General features: G+C 47.7%; 1 protein-coding gene and 1 long non-coding RNA gene across 2 annotated transcripts in view; both read left to right on the forward strand.

The window, feature by feature from the left end:
* LOC146035406 (3-hydroxyacyl-CoA dehydrogenase type-2-like) overlaps positions 1-21,038 on the forward strand; it is a 232,060-nt gene that overhangs the window by 39,593 nt on the left and 171,429 nt on the right. The gene's annotated exons all lie outside the window — the stretch shown is intronic.
* On the forward strand, positions 9,509-13,603 carry LOC146036558 (uncharacterized). The gene is made up of 3 exons (XR_014460850.1): positions 9,509-9,674; positions 12,939-13,103; positions 13,449-13,603. It is a non-coding gene; the product is annotated as an uncharacterized LOC146036558 (long non-coding RNA).

A 21,038-nucleotide genomic window follows, 5' to 3' on the forward strand; every position in this document is an offset into this window, starting at 1 on the left:
TGACCCCTCCCTTCTATAAAGGCCCCATATACTTTCAGAATGTGGGCAGACGGGATTGAAATGCCGGCATCCTAATTGATGTTGGAATTCTGGCATCGGTCTTCTGACTGTTGGCATCCCATTGAAAGATGAGAGCCTGATGGTCTGGTCTGCAACAGACATCAGATGGGACACCAGCTCAGTACACAAATAGCGTACTGGACCGATGGCGTGCATGCGCTTAAAGGCTGAATGTATTATACTTTTATGGTAGTGACCATTGTACTTTTTGAGGCTTCATCTGTCATGGTTCCATGATTGTATTCCCCCCCCCCCCCCACCACCGCCCATTACGCCAACCATTACTATTTTAATCTCCAAAAAATCACGTTAAAAACAAAAACTTAATGGGCTAATATTTTTCCAAATATGCTGATATTTGTTTAATTAAACCAAGCATACCTCCAAACATCTTCAATGTAGAAATCACACGGCTCAGGAAAATGGGTGTGGGCCTATGTCATAGGGGGATCCACATTTGTTGCTCCAACTGCAATAAGATGGTGGCGGGGACCCTGCCTAAATTGTCTATCCCAGGTTCCCCAATTTCTGGTGGCAGGCTCCTCTGAAGCGGTCACAGCCGATGCCCTGCTGCATGGCATTTATGTGTTTTCTTCACAATTGTACAAGATCGCAGGCTACAACCCTTCCCTCATTCAGTCCAGAGGAAGAGTACCGATACTTGGTAATGTGACTGGATAGAGCTACACCTCCAGTCCCCCACAAGACAATAGGCCCATCATGATGGTATGATGATGACACACATCCAGCTGGTCACATGGTTGTTAATAAGTCAAAAGTGTACAAAATTGTATTTCTACTTTCTTTACAACATTTTTCTATTATTATTCAAGGAGACATTGTGGCATATAGTAATCACTACAGGCCCATGTAGCCTTATATCCAGCACAGCATGCAGGGGAGTGGCAAGGGGCGATACTGGTGGAGCATGAGCTCCAGTTGCCAAAAACTTCAGAGGCTGCGCTGCAGGCTGCTGCCAGGACCATTACCCACAGTGCAGCTACCTTGGCCTAGCCAGTGCTGGGCTCTTCCCTGATACAGCCCTGGTTGAGCACACACCAACGATCTTGTCACCACACATACTGTAGGGGGTATTCTGGTTGATTCCATCAGATGCAAATTCGCACCCTTGTTAGTCAACTAAACCCTGGCTTGAGAATGGTGGTATGCTGGCCCACCATTTGCAAGGCACATTAGTTCGCACTGGCTTTGAATGGATGTTTTACATAAACATCCATTTGCAGCCTGTGAGGTAATACCCAAATCATCCGATGGTCAGTGACCATCGAATGAGGTGGAACATGCACGCATATCTAAGGTTGCTCTGAACAACCTTACATATGCGTCCATGTTCAGAAGGCAGTGGGCGGGCTGCTGACATCTGGTGATATTAGCTGCCCGCCCCCACGTGATCGGCCCATAAGCATGAGAATGCCCATGAAACGCTGGACGCTCCCATATGCTAATGAGATGCACCACGGTACTGGCTCATTTGCTGGTATAAACAATACAGGCCTGATTCAGGACCTTGGAGAGTGCCCCGCATTTGTTCCTGAGCCCTCAATAACAAGGACTACAGCATCTAGACCACTAGGGACACAGCCGATATAGGGGCAGATGTATCGGGTGCTGGACGGGGTCCCGACAGGCATTTACCCGACGTCGGGATCCCAACTGTCAAAACACCGACAGCCGGGTTCCCGACGGCCGTCGGCAATTTTCCCTCATGGGGGTCCACGCGAGCCACCGTGCCCGCAGCGAGCCTGCAAGGGGCTTTGTTGCGCTTGCCATGCTGTCTGGGTACGGCCAGTCGGGATCCCGACATTGGGCTAATGACTGTCGGGATCCCTGTACCACACCCGATGTATTAAGTCTGGAGAAGAGATAAACTGGAGATAGAGTGAAAGGAGATAAAGCACCAGCCAATTAACTGTGTTTGAAAATGACAGTTGGGAGATGATTGGCCGTTGCATTATCTCCAGTTTATCTCCAGTATATCTGTTCTCCGGGCTTAATACATCTGCCCCATAGTTAACTAGTTACCGATATCATTTCGTGACATCACACGCGGACGTTGAACATGCAGGTTGTTAGCTTCATGGCCAAAATTTACCTGCACGTTCTGACGACGAGCTGGGTGATTAACGTTAACGATGCGTGGGAAGTGCGCATGGTTAATGATACTGAGTGTACACACTAGATATTTTATTCTTCTGAGTAATATCTTTTAAAAGGTTGTTTAGTGTATATGGGGTTTAAGGGGCCCATGTACCCATGTACTGTGATAATATCGGCCGAATTTGCAATATGATTATTGATCGCATGGATGTAAACAATAAACCAAAGCGAACATCGCTTCAGGTCCACTGACAAATATAAAATATAACCATGCAGCTAGGTAAAACAGAAAACTATTTCATAAGTATTCATAAAATTACATTCATCTCGTATTTGAAAAACCATACAGAAATTCACATAGGTTCATCTTAAATGGTTCTCAACTCCTTTGGTATTCAAACAAAGGGGGTTATTTTGGTTCACTCTTTCTGACAAAATTCCTTCTTAGATGGACAAAACCATGTGCACTGCAGGGGGGGCAGATGTAACGTGCAGAGAGAATTAGATTGGGGGTAGTTATTTTGTTTCTGTGCAGGGAAAATACTGACTGCTTTATTTTTACACCAATATAGATCTCACTTTGAAGTAAAACCCCACCCAAATCTAATTCTCTCTGCACAAGTTACATCTGCCCCACCTGCAGTGCACATGGTTTTGTCCATCTAAGAAGGAATTTGTCAGAAAGAGTGAACCAAAATAACCCCCAAAGGGACATCAATAACACAGATGTGATTGTATAGCAGCGCTGCTCAAACACCAAGCAACTTTCCATCGCTAGGGTATCAACCACAAACAGTGCTTTGGTGTGGAAGAAAGTGCATCCGTGCTATCACAAATAATTTCTGGTAAAATCCCCAGCAGGAGGACAACGTTACCCAATCAGTGTATATAGGGGATGATTCTGGTTGGTTTGCAAAAGCAAACTCCTTCTGCAGGTGGGGCAGATGTAACATGTGCAGAGAGAGTTACATTTGGGGGGAGTTATTTTGTTTCTGTGCAGGGTAAATACTGGCTGCTTTATTCTTACACTGGAATTTAGATTTCTGTTTGAACATACCCCACCCAAATATAACTCTCTCTACACATGTTACATCTGCCACACCTGCAGTGCAGCATGGTTTTGTGCATTAAAGAAGGAGTTTGCTTTTGCAAACAAACCAGAATCACCCACATGAATCATTTTGTGCTGCTTACCAAGATGTCCTCGCAAAGATTGCAGATAGTTGGTAGATGGTGTAAGAATCCTCATTGTTGTGCAATAAGCTGGTGCGGATAGTGGAATTTCCCACAACTTGCTCAGGTGGGAAAATGGCGTTAAGCCACTATGAGAGAGACACATGGGTTAATTAACCATGCCACGTGGAGATTTAAGCTCATAAAAATAAAGTAAAAACTGTATGTATAGCAGACCATCACATATAGCATTGAACCCTTTCACACTAAACCCAGGTCGCCCATTATATACAAGGCAACCCGGGTTTAACCCTTCTGACAAGGGCATAACTGCCATAGGTGCAGGGGGTGCAGCTGCTATGGGGCCCAGAGCTGAGAGGGGCCCATCTTTACTGTCTAAGTAATGTTTTACATACATTTATTACCATCAGTTGCTAAATAGGGGGCCCTTACAAACTTTTGCTATGGGGCCTACGCATATATATATATATATATATATATATATATGTACTAGGTGATTCATCGCGCCCTACGGGCGCTCTTCACACCGTCGTAAGGGGCTGCGCCCCCTTAATTTTTGAACATTTGTATATGAGAAATATGGTTAGAATTGTATGTAAGATGGCCTGTATTGCAACTTGAGTTATAGGTGAAATGTGTTAAATAGAGAGCATATGATGTGGAAGGGGGTGTGTATTGTTTTGTTTAATTAAAAAGCGGTTACAGAGTAAGATGTACATTGATAGTGTGGATGGTACAGTGACATTTGTGGGTGTGGGGGGGTGGGCTGTGTGTGCATGTTGTTTAGGTGTGTGTGTGCAATAGTATAGTAGGGTGTTTCTGAGTCAGCGGCTCCCCACTGGCGGAGGTCACGACACAGGAAAACAGGAGGCTGGGTAGTGATAGGGGTGTGTGGGCATAAGGGGGACTAAAGAGGAGGGTGGGAGATACTGTGCAGCTTCTGCCAGTGGGTGAGGGTCCAGCGTGGCAGTACAGGATGGTGGCCCTTAGTCAGTGTCTCCTCCTACTGGGTGGGAGTTCGGGTGCATGAGAGCAGGAGGCTGGGCTATGAGGCATGATAGGGGCATGTGGGCAAAACAGCGTCAGCGACTCCCCAGTGGTGGAAGTTACGGTTCAGGAGAGCAGGAAGCTGGGTAGTGATAGGGGTGTGTGAGTATACGGGGGACTAAAGAGGTGCTTAGGGGTGCCGTGAATTGCGGGAGGGGCGCGGGGGGTGCCGTGAATCAAGGGAGGGAGGGGGCGCAGGTGTCGACGAATCGCGGGAGAGGGCGGGGGTCCGCAAAGCGTGGGAGGGGGCGTGAATTGCGCGAGGGGGGGTTGCGAATCGCGGGAGGGGGGTGCGCGGGGGGTCCATGAATTGCGGGAGGGAGGGGGGCACGGGGCGCGATGAATCACCTAGTTGGTTCTATATTCTTGTAGAAGGATGGTAGGATGTTGCTGTCATTCAGAATGCATTTACATAAACAGTAATAGTAGCAGTAAAAGATCTGACTTAAAACACCTACAGTAAAACAGAACAGGTGTTATATATTATACAAAGAATTGGTTGATGATGTGTAGGTTGACGTGCACATAGTTCATAGTTGTCACTGGAAAAAAATTGCTACACGAAAAAATCAACACAGAAAGTTCAACACATGTAAATGTTGACATAAGTGTGGCACTTCATCGGTGTCCATGTCGACACATGAGAATGAATATGAAAACATTGAAAAAAAGAAAAATAAATCTTCAAAAACTCATGTCAACCTTTTTCATTGTCGACCATAGCCGTGCATGTGCACGGGGGTGGGGGGGGGAGGTAGCAGGTGAGGGGTGTCCGCGAATCACGGGAGGAGGGGTCGTGGGTGGATGCCGTGAATTGCGGGAAGGGGGGTCGCAGGGGGGTGTGGGTGCCGCGAATCGTGGGAGGGCGCGGGGGGTTGCAGTGAATCGCGGGAGGGTGGGTCGTGGGGGTGGGGGGTTGCCGCAATGACAGGAGGGGGGGTCAGGGGTGGGGAATCGCGTTTGGGGGGGTCGTGGGGGGCACTGTGAACCTCGCGAGGGGGGGCCCAGGGGGTTGGCGCTAATCGCGGGAGGGGGGTGCGCGGGGTGCCGCGAATCGCAGGAGGGAGGGGTGTCACGGGGTGGGGCCGCGAATTGCGGGAGTCACCGGGGGGGCTGCGAATTGCGGGGGGGGTGCTGCAAATGGCGGGAGGGGGGTTGCGGGGGGTGCCGCGAATCGCCACAAGAAAGGTCAACAAATGTAATTGTTGACATAAGTGTGGCACTTCATTGGTGTCCATGTCGACACATGAGAATGAATATGAAAACATTGAAAAAGTGAAAAATAAATCTTGTCAACCTTTTTCATTGTCGACCATAGCCATGTCAGTGTTTTGCATGTGCCATTTAATCGTGGGGATGCCGTGAATTGCGGGAGGGGGGGTCACGGGGGGGGGGTGTGGGTGCCGCGAATCGTGGGGGGGGGGCGGGGGTGGGTGGTTGCCGCAATGACAGGAGGGGGGGGGTCAGGGGTGGGGAATCGCGGTTGGGGGGGGGTCGTGGGGGGCACCGTGAACCTCGCGAGGGGGGGCCCAGGGGGTTGGCGCGAATCGCGGGAGGGGGGGCCCATGGGGTTGGCGCGAATCGCGGGAGGGGTGTCACGGGGTGGGGGCGCGAATCGCGGGAGTCACCGGGGGTGCCGCGAATTGCGGGGGGTGTGCTGCAAATCGCGGGAGGGGGGTTGCGGGGGGGTGCCGCGAATCGCCACAAGAAAAAATCAACACAGAAAGGTCAACACATGTAAATGTTGACATAAGTGTGGCACTTCATTGGTGTCCATGTCGACACATGAGAATGAATATGAAAACATTGAAAAAGTGAAAAATAAATCTTGTCAACCTTTTTCATTGTCGACCATAGCCATGTCAGTGTTTTGCATGTGCCATTTAATCGTGGGGATGCCATGAATGAGGGGGGGGGGGGGGGGAGGGAGGGAGGTGCATACCCAACATGACCCTCTCCAGGAGGGACACATTTCTCTGTTTCTGGACTTTCTTCTTAATCTATGGATTACCATCACCTGTGCTTAATCACCTTTCTTATCAATTAACCTGTTTAAAACAGGTGATGACAATCCTAAATTAAGATGGAAGTCCACAAACAGAGCATTCTGTCCCTCCTGGAGAGGGTCATGTTGGGAGGTATGTGGGGCGCTCACCTGGTGTGTCTGGTGAGTAGCTGTGTCTTTGCTGGGTAACATGGGGAGGCAGAGGGTGTCTGGCACTGTGCATACCTCCCAACATGACCTATGCCAGGAGGGCGACAATGCTCTGCCGATGGACTGTCTTCCTAATGTATGATTACCTCCATCTGTGTTGAACAGGTTAATTGATAGGAAAGGTGCTTCAACACAGGTGATGGCAATCATACATTAAAAGGAAAGTGCAGGAGCAGAGCATTGTGTCCCTCCTATGACTGTGGGCTCACTGGGCTGGTTCTCTGTCATGTGAGTCAGAGGCTCCACCCAGCGTTACAGCTTCAGACACACTTTGAGTGACAGATGTAGCCAAATATATAAGAGATAGTTACGCCTCTGCCTTCTGATGGCCAGGGTCAAATTGTCAAATTGGTCGACCCGGGTTATTCAGTTTGATGTTATCACACTGCACCTTGACCCGTCAACCCGGCAACAACCTGGGATTTAGTTGCAGTGTGAAAGGGGTATAGGTGATTACCGAATGTCCAATCAAAAAGAGAAGGAAAGACACCAGAGGTCGGGGTCAATAGGAAGAGGAGGGCACCATCCTTTGTTTCCCCTGAATGCCGGGAATGAGGCAGTGCAGGGCCAGATTAACTAGCCCCTCGGGAACCGGAGATACCGCCAAGCAAAGCTGGAACGTTTTCCCCATAGGACAACATAGGACCAGGTTCCAATGGCTGCCATTTCCTGCCTGGCATCACTGGTAGAACTCAGTCAAACCCAAATCGCTGGGCCTTCAATCTGATACCAGGCTGGTCCATATGAGTTCATTCTAGAGATATTGCGGGTAAAGTGATTTTTATCATTTCTGAAATGTAATTTCATGGCTGTTCATGTTGTTTGAGGACAGATTTCTCTGTAACCAAACAGCCCAGTTTCACAGGACCAAAATCATTCAAAGCCTACATGTAAATGGGTCAGTTGGTTCTGAAGATATAGCTGGTTGTTTAAGGGAGGGGGGGGGGGGGTGTTCTCTCCCCCTCACACCAGAAAATGCAGGTACTAGGCTGATGTAAAAGGGGCCAGCCCGGGAATGTCCCTGCATGATCCTGGGACCATATTCCCAGGTAAATCCCTGCATTTTCTGGTGTGAAAGGGGTATTATTTCAAATAGCCGGGACCTGCAGTGCTCTGAATACAGCTGGGCAGCCCCCGGCTGTCAATGGCCGTTTTTTTGCCAGCGGCGGCTGTCCCCCAGTTACCGCGAGCATGTATTCCCCCCTTGGCAATGAGCATGTAATCCCACAGGGCAACAAGCTTGGAACCCCTGGCAATGAGCATGTAGGTACACAGCACTTATGTAGCATAATTTTAATAAGCATTATGGTGTTAGGCATAATACGTAGTGTGGCGAAACATGTAATAGGCATTATGGTGTACATTTTTAATGCGCAATGCCCCTGTTTATGAAGAATATTGTGCTTTATTGCTCAATCTTTTTGGTATAGTGTGTATTTTGGCTCAATCCATGTGGCAAAATGTGAATTCTGCCTTAATCTGTGTGGCATAGTGTGAATTTTGACTCAATCCGTGTTCCATAGTTTGAATTTTGGCTCAGTCGGTGTGAATTTTGGCTCATTCCATGTGGCATAATGTGTAAGAGGCAAATACAGTATAAGGGGGTAAGTATCTTAGCACCTTTGGGGGGCACCCGCCAATATATCTCCCTACATTTTTCCTATGCCAGCACCCTGCCTTTTCCAGGCATATATAATAAGTTGAAAGTATTTACAGAAATAGAAACACACCCATGAGCAGACCACCGAAACAGAACATTGGTCACACTACCCACATTATTAGGTGCTGGCCACCACCCCTATTATTGTGCATAATAGGTCCTTGATCATTTTCAGCTCCAGGCCCATTTAGACCTTAATCTGACAATTGGCGACTGTATACGGATAACATAATAACGCAGAGACACGGCACAGACACACAAGAAACCGGATACTGTATACTGAGTGAGGTACAAGATCGCGACTGTATACGGAGAACACAATAACACAGACAGACGGTGCAGACACACAGGAAGTCGGATACTGTATACTGAGGGAGGTAAAAGATGGCGGCTGTATACGGAATCCGGATAACACCAAATAAAATATAATAATAACACAATGACAATTTTCAGGTCACTTTTCTCTTTACGCACTTCTTTATACAGATAGAGTGGGCCTTGCTCTTGTAGGTGACGTCGGAAGATTCGCCATCCGCCATCCCCCGCCAGCTGCCGTGTCCCCGCCGCCTCGCCGACGGTCGCCCCGGGTCCCCGCCGCCCCCCCCCCTAACCCTGTCCGTCTCTCTGCAGTGGAGACGGACAGGGTTCCCGTCCCCCCGCCGACGGGCAACTGAGACGCGCGTGCGAGACGCGCGCGTCTCAGTCAGATGGGGTGCCTCTCGCCAGATTTTGGCGCTGGCGCAGCGGCAGCAAAAATAAGAGGTGCTCCATCTGTATTACACTATTTATCTGGTGTATTAGTTATGTGACAATCAGTTTTATGATAATTAATACTATTTATATGTTAAACAATTGTATTACACAAATGCCACCACCAGCCTCTGTCCATCCCCCACTTATTCTCCTCGGGTATATAGATAATATTATCTATACAGAATATTTCCTGCTGAAAATAAATATATAGATAATATTATCAATATATAAAAATAAAAATCAGGTTGTTGCGATGTGTCCCTCCCTTGCCACGTGCTGGGTCTCGGGACTCGAACCTGCAACCTGTGGCTCCCCGTAGCTTGGACTAATAGACACGCGCCACTGTGCCAACCAGCCAGAAGAGCCTCTCTGTGTAACTCGTAGCTCCACTGCAGTGACGTCATCCGCTCTGTGCTGCACCATCGCCACCTATTGGCAGCTGATGGAACTACACCCGGAACGACTGTGTAATCCTTGCTTGCATACAGTACTCTGAGCTCCGCTCCCGGTCATCTCCCTGCTTCTGTGGAAGTAGGGTCAGAGTGTCTGCTCCTGCCGCTGCTGCAGTGATGTGGGTCCCAGTACCTTGGATGAAAGAGGCTTCCAGAATATCAGGCTCATGGGGAGGTAAGCAGAGGGGAGGACATTTAACTCCTAGCAGGTTACTATGCGGAAGGGGGGTGGGGGTCTTTTGTGTACACAATCATGCTACAAATAAGATGTAATAACAGGTCTGGGGGGTTTGGTTACTGAAGTACTGCTGTTCTTCTGGAGGGGGGGGGGGGGGGGCGTTGGACTGGAAGTGCTGCTTTTCTACTTGGGGAGGATTTACTGGAAGTGCTGCTGTTCTATTGGGGGGGGGTGTACTGGAAGTGCTGCTGTTCTGCTGGAAGGGGGTACTGGAGGTGCTGCTGTTCTACGGGGGGGGGGGGGGGGTGCTGGAAGTACTACTGTTCTACTGGGGGGGGGATACTGGAAGTGCAGCTGTTCTACTGGAGGGGGGTCTGGATGTGCTACTGTTCTACTGGAGGGGGGGACTGGAAGTGCTGCTGTTCTACTGGAGGGGAGTACTGGAAGTGCTGCTGTTCTACTGGGGTGGGTGTATGGAAAGTGCTGCTGTTCTACTGGGGGGGGGGGGGGGTTACTGGAAGTGCTTCTGTTCTACTGGGGTGGGTGTATGGGAAGTGCTGCTGTTTTGCTCGAGGGGGGGGGGGGGTGTATTGGTAGTGATGCTGTTATAGTGGGGGGAGGGGCCACTGGAAGTGCTGCTGTTGTGCTGGGGGGGTACTGGAAGTGCAGTTCTACTAGGGGAGGACAGAGCCGGCCTTAGGCATAGGCCAACTAGGCAATTGCCTAGGGCATTTGGAATGCCTGGGGGCAGCAGCAGCTTCTGCTGATTAAAATGATATGCAGCATGCCTATATTCTGTGTGTGAGTGAGGCTGTATCTGCATATGAAATAGTGTATTCATGGAAATCACTGTAACATAGCATTCTGTATGCAGGTACACTGTAACATAGCATTCTGTATGCAGGTACAGCCACAGTCGCTCACAGAATATAGGCATGCCACATATTATTTTAATCATTGGAAGCTCCTTGTGTGTGCTGGTCATAATAATGCAAATAAGACAAATTTTCAGCAAAAAAGGCACCCAACGTTAGCAGAACTGGCCAGGAGCTGCATGGCCTATTGAGGCAAGATGTATGAGGAAACATCTGTATCCAAGCAGAGGTCACAGTGTTAGCGGCTGTGCGAGTGCTGTCTGCGGGTGGGTTGGTTATGCAATAGTGTTAGGCATATGTGTAAGGGGCATTATGTGTGTCATGTATAAATGCGTTAATAATGTGCGACATTTGTAACAGGCATTATGTGTGTCATGTGTATAAGGGCATTAATAATGTGCAGCATATGTGTAAGGGGCATTATGTGTGTCATTATGTGTATGAAGGGCATTAATAAAGTTTGGCATAATGTGTAAGGGCATTATTTTTATATGGACATTAATAATGTGTGTCATGTGTAAGGGGCATTACTGTGTGGTATTATCAGGGGTGCCGAGAGAAAGGGGTAGGGGGTACAAATTACCCAGGCCAAAGTCTGATGGAAGGGCCCAGTGGGGGCCTCAGGCCTCCTCCCCTAAGGGTATAATGTGAATAATGTGACGAGTAATGTATATAAGGTAAAGTGGTACTACTGTGTGATGTAACGTGAATAAGGGACACCATCGCATGATATAATGTGAATAAAGTTGCACTACTGTGTGGCATAATTTGAATTGGGGGTACTATTGTGTGGCCATGCCCCTTCCCAGCAAGAACACACCCCTGTTTGGGCTGCGCACCGAATGTGTGCACTGTTTCTATTTAAAATATTGTGGGTAGGAGCACCAAAATGATGACTGCTATGATGAGGATTGATGGTGCTGGGAAAGGGGAGCAGGGTCAGAGGTGGAACTAGTGGCGGTGCTAGGGGGCACCAGCCAAAATCTTGCCTAGGGCATCAGTTAGGCTAGGGCTGGCTCTGGGGGAGGACACTGGGAGTGCTGTTCTTCTATGGTTGCGGGGGGGGGGGGGGGGATATTTAAGCTGCTGTTGAGTGATCGTGGGGGGGTGGTAAATTACCTGTGCTGCTGAAGCCTCTCACATCCTGCTCTGTCCCACACTTATAAAATCTTTCACACCTGACCGCGCACTCCATCTGTAGCCTTTGCTGCCGTGCCTGCCTCTACCTCCATTGCCATGGCCCTGGCTCGGTCTGGGAGGCGAGGCTCCGGACTGCATGAAGGAATTCCTATTTCCAAACTTATGTAAAGTGCAACGGAATATGCTGCGCTATATAAGAAACTGTAAATAAATAAATAATATGTGTTTCAGCACTGTATATGTATTCTCTATGTGTGTGTGTTGGCAGTGTGTGTATATATGCTATATATCGCGTGAACATCCCATTTTTTGGGGACGTTCCGGGGCCGGCAGTGGCAGGGGGGTGAAGTTGGTAGTCCCCCGTATTACCCGACGCTGGGCGCATCTATTCCTGCAGGCAGAGGGACTGACTGGCCAGCAGCTCACAGCGCATAATATGATGTAACAATGGGCCTTATTTTGGTTCATTCTTTCTGACAAAATCCTCTGGGCTATGGTGACTCGGCTTCCTCAGGAGAAAGTCCCAATTAAACACTACAGGAGCCTGTCTGATTTTTATTTTTCAGCCCAAATAATCCCGCTTACCTCTCCTTAGTGGAAAATCACTTTTTTCTCTCTGCAAGATGCTGATACAGGGTCAGGTTTAGAAAGGGCAGAGCAGCCCAGACCATCCAGTTCTGCACATTTACAGGGCTACAGTGGCCGATGACCATTCAGACAGTTTGACAGGTCCCCAACTTGTCTCTCTACACTCCTGTCTGTCACATCCAATCAGCAGCCGTTCCCATTTTAACGGGCCACTGGTTGCCTAAGACGGCCATTGTCTCACATAGCAGACATTGACTGGATCAGTCAGAAGACAACTTTATAGACCCAAACTCTGAGATCTGACTCCACTAAGATGATGTTTTGTTTCATTCCCAATTCCGAGTCTGGAAGGACAACGTGCCGGCACTCGGATCTGCTCCGGAAGTCCTGAGTTCGGGTGGGTTTGGTTTCCAGGAAACCAAACCTGCTCATCTGTAATATAGATATGTCTATGGTGTACTTGTGAAGCTGGTGGCCATATTAAATCTTTTAAAGGACCATGTTTGACTTCAACAAAAAAAAAAAAGTTTGCCTGCTTCCACTTTTAAATAAAAACATGCAACCTCTTTTTATACATAAATGTTTTTAATATTTTTTATTTTTTTGCGTCAATATTAATCTGTTGTGTGATTTGCTTTCTGCCGGTAATTGAATGTAGGTGACCTCAGAGTCCGATGTGACAAATGCGTTGGAGGTGGCCCGTTCCAAGTTTGGAGGAGTGAATATTGTGGTGAACTGCGCTGGGATTGCCGTAGCTATAAAAACCTACAACAAAAGCAAACAGAGGCCGCACAGCTTGGAAGATTTCCAGAGGGTCATAAATGTAGGTTTAAACGATATTAGAACTTGATTTTCTATTTTCTCTGTTTGTATAAGCTATTGTATTAAAACCTGTATTTTGGAAGAATTTCTACAGTTTTCAATCATTTGAGTGTGAACAAATAATGGGCCTGATTCAGACCCGATCGCAGGGCGGCCGATTATCGGACCACTGCACATGGTATGCAGTTAACATGCACAAGGTCCCCCTGGGAATGAATACAGTCTGCATCAAGGCCAATATACGCTGCAACATATGGCATTGCGGCGGTCGGGATTCCGACCGCCGGCATATCATACCGGATCCGATAAAAGTTGTTGAGTTATATTTTATTTGCTATTCTCTTAGGTGAACATTGCCGGAACTTTTAATGTTATTCGTCTAGCGACAGCAGAGATGGTGAAGAATGAGCCAGATGTTGATGGACAGAAAGGAGTCATCATTAATACAGCCAGCATCGCTGCCTTTGATGGACAGGTCAGGCGCTTCTTTTTATGTAATGACCTAAAATTTTGGAGTATGAGAAAGATGTGTTGTCATCTGTACGTATTTCTGTGTTGGATACATTCCTCCTACAGTAAATGGAGGGTCTGTCTCTGAGTTGACCTAGAGCGGTGGCAATTCCAGCTAGAAGAAATCCATGCGACTATCCCCCTGCATTCAGCGACCATGACATCTCTGCAGCCTTCAGCTTGGGACAGCGGCATCATTACATTCCTTTGCATCTGCCCCAACCCATTCCTTCATGCGGGAGATCCTCCTGAAACCTCTAAACAGGCTGCAGCTTTGTATACATGGTCACGGGGGATGCAGTTAAAATCCCGGCGGTCGGGATCCCGGCGTTCAGAATCCCGACCGCCGAAATCCCGACACATTCTCCCTCCGTGGGTGTCCACGACACCCCTGGAGGGAGAATAAATTAGTGTGCCGAGCGTAGCGAGCCCGCAAGGGAGGGCGATCCACGTCCCCCCCCCCCTTGTCGGTATTTTGGCTGTCGGGATTCCGGCGTCGGGATTCTGAACGCCGGGATCCAGTACTGAATCCGGTCACGGGACACTAATACGGGATGCGGTCAATTTGCCGGCGGTCGGGATCCCGGCGTTCAGAATCCCGGCGTTCAGAATCCCGACACTGGAATCCCGACTGCCGAAATCCCAAAACTTTCTCCCTCCGTGGGTGTCCACGACACCCATAGAGGGAGAATAAAATAGCGTGCCGAGCGTAGCGAGGCACCGGGCCCGCTGCGTGGCGAGCGCAGCGAGCCCGCAAGGAGGGGCGATCCACGTGTCCCCCCCCATGTCGGGATTTCGGCGGTCGGGATTCCAGTGTCGGGATTCCGTCCGCCGGGATCCCAAACGCGGGGATTACGTATCGGATACACTTATACTATGTGTAGACACCTCACTACCAACCATTCATCCTTAAATCAGGAGAGATACCGATGCTTCTGATTCCAGTTGCTTGTAATCTCTTTCGGTTGTGTACATAGGGGTAAGGTCGACACATGAAATAGGTAGACCTGGGTCGGAAAGTCAATACAATTTATACATTTGGTCGACAGTCAAAAGGTCGACATGAGTTTTTCACGGGTTTTTGTTTTGTTCCGCAATTCGGCGTAAGTCTACATGAACCCCATATCAGTGTACCGCGTCCCTTCACATGGCTCGCTGCACTTGCCGTGCTTCGGATCCTATTATATTCCCCTTCCACGCCCTAGTGGATGGTCGGGTATGAAATACCTCCTGTCGGCACAAGTCGGCTAAAAAAAAAAGTTGAAAAACTCATGTAGACTCTCCCATTGTCGACCTAATGCTTGTGTAGCCCTAAGCCCTGTGAACCGTTAGTGGTCGACCTAATGTATGTTGACCTTTATAGTGTCAACCTAGCGGCTGTATCCCGTACACAGATGCGGACTCTTTAACCTTTACATCTGCAAACTATTCCTTGTGCAGATTGTGATAGTGATTTGTGTGCACATGCGTACACAGCTGCAAATGTATTTATTTTTTGAGGACTTTGGACTTGCTAATCATGTCAAGTGAAGTGAGGCAAACGCTCACATCACATCCACCAGCGCCATGGCAACTGCATACATATACTCAGCTTTGGTGCAAAAACATAGGGCCTAATTCAGACCTGGTCGCTCATCTGCAAAGTTGCAGATGACTGCAACTAGATAGCCGCCGCCGAGACAGACCGAAAACCTGCGCAAATCTGTGAGTTCCAGTCTGTGTACATGTGAGTAAGTCTGACCTTTCTACAGTTCTGCGACAGGCAGACCGAAGCACGCACTGGCGTCACACATCCTCCCTTAAAATGCCTGGGCAGGCCTGCAAGTTTGGTTACCACCCTCCAAACGCCAGCTTCCTGTCAATCCAGTTTGCTATTTGGGCTCGCGCATGCGCACTACGATTTGTGCACATGAATATCATTCCATGATCAAACGGATTGCAAATTCGCACAACAGCGATCAACTTTGAATCAGGCCCCTAGACTTCCGAAATGAGTGTCTGATCATGAAGAGTGGACGCGCCAATAGCGACACTGGAGGCGTGTTTCTCTATGTACATGATCTCATCTGATTATGGAAACTGGATTGACCCGTCTTTCTGCTTGCCGACATTCCCTGTTTCCTACCTTAAACAATACCTTCCTGTCAATAACTGCGCTGAAATTCTCAGCGAGAGCGGCATCGCAACTCTACCGCGGTGCATGTACAGTCTACCATTAATTGCTCAGTCTTGTGGACATTGACCATGTATTCAAGCTGGAATTGGGCCCTGTGTGTATTGTGTTTTCTCCTTTGGACTCTTTAGCAAACAAAGCACTTTTTTTTCTCAAATGGACAAAACCATGCTGCACTGTAGGTGGGGCAGATGTAACGTGGGAACCAACCCCCAGTGCTGTGAGGCAGTAATACTAACCATTACATCGTCCATGCTGCTGTTTTTGTTCCTACACAATTGTTAAGTTCTGGGTAGCACAGTAATCTGTCCCTCTCCCCCTCTAATTCTTGTGTTCAGCTAAGGACATGTAAGATAAATGTGTAACTGGTGATTGCACAAGGAAGCAGGTGGAGATCCTGAGGTCCAACGGCAGCGTGCTCCTCTCTGGCGTAGTGTGATTTCCCAGCATGGTTTATTTTATATGTATATGAAATTGCCTACTTCTGGTTATTTGTAATGTGTCACATGAGCTTTGCTGTATTGGTCACATTGTGTACTGTTGCAGGTTGGACAGGCGGCCTACTCTGCCTCCAAAGGGGGAATTGTAGGAATGACCCTCCCTATCGCTCGAGATCTGGCTCCACTTGGCATCAGAGTCGTGACCATCGCTCCTGGTACTTTCCTTTTTATATCTGTTTTACTTGCATAAATGTGACCTGCTAGGGCAGGGAAGGGGAACCTTTGGCCTTCAACTGTTGTTGAACTACGCATACAAGCATGCCGTGCAACTATTGAGCATTGTCAAAAAGCAAAACTGTAGCAGAGCATGCTGGGATGTTTACTTCAGCAACAACTGGGAGCCAAAGGTTCCCCATCCTTGCACTAGGGAACCATTTGTTTATACGGGATGCAGTTACAATCCCGGCGGTCGGGATCCCGGCGTTCAGAATCCCGACGCCGGAATCCCGACCGCCGAAATGCTGACACTTTCTCCCTCCTGGGGTGTCCACGACACCCCTGGAGGGAGAATAAATTAGTGTGCCGAGCGTAGCGAGGCACCGGGCCCGCTGCGTGGCGAGCGTAGCGAGCCCGCAAGGGGGGGCGATCCACGTCCCCCCCCTGTCGGCATTTCGGCTGTCGGGATTCCGTTTATACTACCTGATGCCTACACATAGTGAAGGCAGCCATCTTGGGAATGATGACTAGTCACACATCTATGACCAGCTCTACATGGATAGTAGTTGGGGGATTATTCAGTGAGGTCATTGATTGCTGGCAAATTGATAAGCGGTGATTAGAGGGCGGGTCCACAAATGTCTGCTGTGAGTTTGTGCGCTTTAATAAAGTTACGTTTGCCAGGCATCCTTGTGATCCATTATCTGGGATCCCCCCCCCCCCCGCCTCAACTTATTAATATGGGACACCTGTAGTAAAGAAAGAGGGTCCCACTTATACAGATATAGTAATATAAGTAGTTTACATAAAGTGTCAGCAGCCATTTTATTTCTTAAGCAACTCTTTATGCAATTGCAGCCAGGAAATTCACTACAAACTATAAAATCTGATTAGAGTTTTTGTGAAAGAATGCATTACCACACAAAATGGCTGCCTATGTTGTGTCTGTGACTGGAGAAGCGGTCATTTGGTTGACAGTCATTAGGTCGACATGGGTCTAGGTCGACAAGGGTCTAGGTGGAAAGGTCATTAATTCAACAGGTAATTAGTTCGACAATGTCTAGGTCAACATGGGGCTTTTCACTGTTTTTTGAGCCGACAGGCGGTATTTCATGCCCTACCATCCACTAGGGCGTGGTGGGAGAATAAAATAGTGTGCCGAGCGTAGCGAGGTACCTTGCCCGACGCATAGCGAGCGGATGCAGTGCATGTCGACTATGTTGACATTCAGGTAAAAAAAACTGTGAAAAACCCCATGTGGACCTTTTGACTGTCGACATAGACATTGTCGAACTAATGACCTTTCGACCTTTTCCCATGTCGACCATCATGCTGAAGACCAAATGATCCCAACCCCTGTGACTGATGCTCTCTGTGAGACTGTTACAGCTGAGGAAGCCTGATTCAGATGCGTTTGCAGTACTAACAAAGCAGCAGCAAACTGTGAGGCAGCCGCTCACGTCCACCAAAGCCATCACAACATGCTCGGCAACTGAGTGCGAGTGGTCCCATTGTGCCTTCATGGCTGTTCAAGAATACACATGGGAGTTGTGATGGCGCCATTTTTTGTATGCATATAAGATCGCCTTGTTTTTGCAGACACTCCCCGCTATCTCCGTGACTGAGTTTTCACTGCGAGCAGCATCGCAAGGTTACCTTGGTGCCGTGTGCTGTCTCCTGGTTGTACACTTCCTCCTTAGTCAATACTAGATATGAGTGACTTTTTTCGTTGTGCTATTCTTACTCTAGGAAAGGATTAAATGATTAATAATGACCCTTTTGTCTTGTGTTCCCAGTGAGGCGTTATGGAGTCTGGTCCCCCCGCTAAAGCCCCATACACACTGGGTGATTTTGAGCTGAAAGCAGCTCAGTTTGTTGTACGAGCTGCTTTCCGCTCCAAAGCGGCCTAGTGTGTACGGGAGAGTGGTGATGCGCGCTCTGGCATAATCGCCAGCTGCCGCCACTCATCTGCTGGTATTACCAGCAGATGAGACAGGGTGGACAGCTTTCCATAGCTTCCTACTATGGAAAGCTGTCCACGCCCTGGAAAAATCACTGGGCAGGGGGAAATCGCTCGGTGTGTATGCACTTTTCTTGAACACCGTTGGCTTATTTAGTACCTTAAAATTTTTTTTTTTTTTAAATCTGTTCTCAAGTATGAATATTGCAAAACCCTAGACTGCTAGTGAGCCTTGGGGACCAACATTGGAGAACACTTTTTTTTTTTTCTTGTGTAAGATTTTTTTCTGTGCTCCGGAACACTGTAAAATGTCACCGAATATTCTGTCTTTCCAGGCTTGTTCGCAACCCCTCTCCTCCTTGGGCTCCCTGAGAAGGCAAGAGAATTCCTGGCCAAGCAAGTACCTTTCCCCAGCCGACTGGGCCACCCTGAAGAGTATGCCCACCTGGTACAAACCATTGTAGAAAACCCCATGTTGAATGCAGAAGTCATTCGTCTGGACGGTGCCCTTCGTATGCAGCCTTAAAGTTAGAATCTTACAGGGAACCACCAAACCTTCCGTCCACGTCTTAAAGCATCGCTCCCGGGTTACACAAGGAGTTGTAAGGCTATGGTGGCATTGATGCCAGGAATGTACCCAGAAATCTATCACTAGATTATTCTAGAAGACGTGGAAGGCCAGCCAGATTTACTGGAACTGTGATTTTGACCTAATTCTGTTTATGCGGTTTGTAGGTTAAAATTTGTTTTCTGACTATTGGATGCTTCTGCTCTTTGATTCATTTTGTTCTTCTCATTGAACATAACAAGTGTTCATTTGGTGTGGGTGGAAACGCATAAGGAACATCATGTGATACAGAACACCAATGGAAACAAATAAACTATGGAAATACATCAAATAACAAATGTGCATTTTTCTTTTTAACAATTTTATTTACAGTTTCTTATATAGTGCGCACATATTCTGCAGCGCTTTTACAGAGAATATTTGAACAATCACAACAGTCCCTGCCCCAGTGGAGCTTACAATCTATATTCCCTACCACATGTACACACACACATACAGACATTCTAGGGTTAAGGGATTGTGGTAGGAAACCGGAGAAATGTTCTAATACCCAGGATACCAATGATTCCCTCAAATTTACTGTTTCATTTTAAACAAGTCCAGTTCCCGATAAGTTTGCTTTGCCATGACCATGAATAAAGATCAAACACCTAATGTAGCTGGAGTTGATCTAAGTGGGGAATGTTCTTCCCAGGACAACTTCTTGTGGCCCTTTCGTGTATTACATAAAAAAAAAAATCTTTTTGTATTCCTGTCCAAAGGAAAAATGACAAATGTGGTCGATAAAGAAATATATTATAAGTCACTCATTTATTTTTATTTTTTATGTAAAAACATCACTGTTACTAGAAAAAATGTACCTGTACAAAGCAGAAGGGCGGCTCACTAGTAAGGAATAAGAACAAGGCTTTCCCTTTAGTGTACAAACAAGTCTGCAAGTGACCACTAGGTGCCGCTAATGCCTAGCAATGCTTTGTAATCAAAATTGGGCCAAATTCACTAAGGTAGCATTAGAACAAGAAAATATAAACTAATATACAGTAATTCAAGAATATACTGTTTTTATTATAGGCTGTATAGTTTATAAAGTAAAAACCATTTTTAAGAAAGCTTTTTTTTTTTGTTATATGATAAATTTCTAGTGAAAGCATACCTCCCAACATTTTGATTTTAGAAGTCTGGATGCTCGCATGGCTGAAATAGGGGTGTGCCCTATGTCACAGGGGGCATGGCCTTACAAGGATACCATCACTACAGGAGCATGGCCAGCCCTGTGTAAGCTGCTGGCCCCCAACCCCTCTGCCTCATGCAGTGCGGTCCTTTTGCATGACATTTATCGCATGCGATCCCAGCAAAGTCTGCCCGGCTTAGAAGCAATCCCACAGATTGCTTTGTGCAGCTGGGACGACTGCTGCCAATCACATTCAATTTGGATGCTTTTCATGCAATTAATCGCTGCAATCGCATGCAAAGAGCCCAAATTGCATGTCAATAATCCTATAGTATGGGGACCTGACCCCTCCCTTCTATAAAGGCCCCATATACTTGTGTAACATATCTAAGGCTCAAGTTGCATGTGATTTCCCTTGAACTCCCCCTGCAGCTTCTTGGAAGTTCTTCAATGCAATTTTGTAGTTGATGTGCTATTGTCACATGCAATTTATCGCAATGCATTCACATTGCCATACATCTGATGCGCTGGACTACAGGGTGCTAGCTGGTTGACAAATCATAGCTGTAAGTGCCCAAACACACACCGTCCTCCTGGCTGCACACTAAACTGCCCACATACTTTCAGAATGTGGGCAGACGGGATTGAAATGCCGGCATCCTAATTGATGTTGGAATTCTGGCATCGGTCTTCTGACTGTTGGCATCCCATTGAAAGATGAGAGCCTGATGGTCTGATCTGCAACAGACCTCAGATGGGACACCAGCGTACTGGACCAATGGCGTGCATGCGCTTAAAGGCTGAATGTATTATACTTTTATGGTAGTGACCACCATACTTTTTGAGGCTTCATCTGTCATGGTTCCATGATTGTATTCCCCCCCCCCCCACCGCCCAT

Source organism: Crinia signifera, chromosome 9 (assembly GCF_055691185.1).
Source record: "Crinia signifera chromosome 9, ASM5569118v1, whole genome shotgun sequence".
NCBI lineage: Eukaryota > Metazoa > Chordata > Amphibia > Anura > Myobatrachidae > Crinia > Crinia signifera.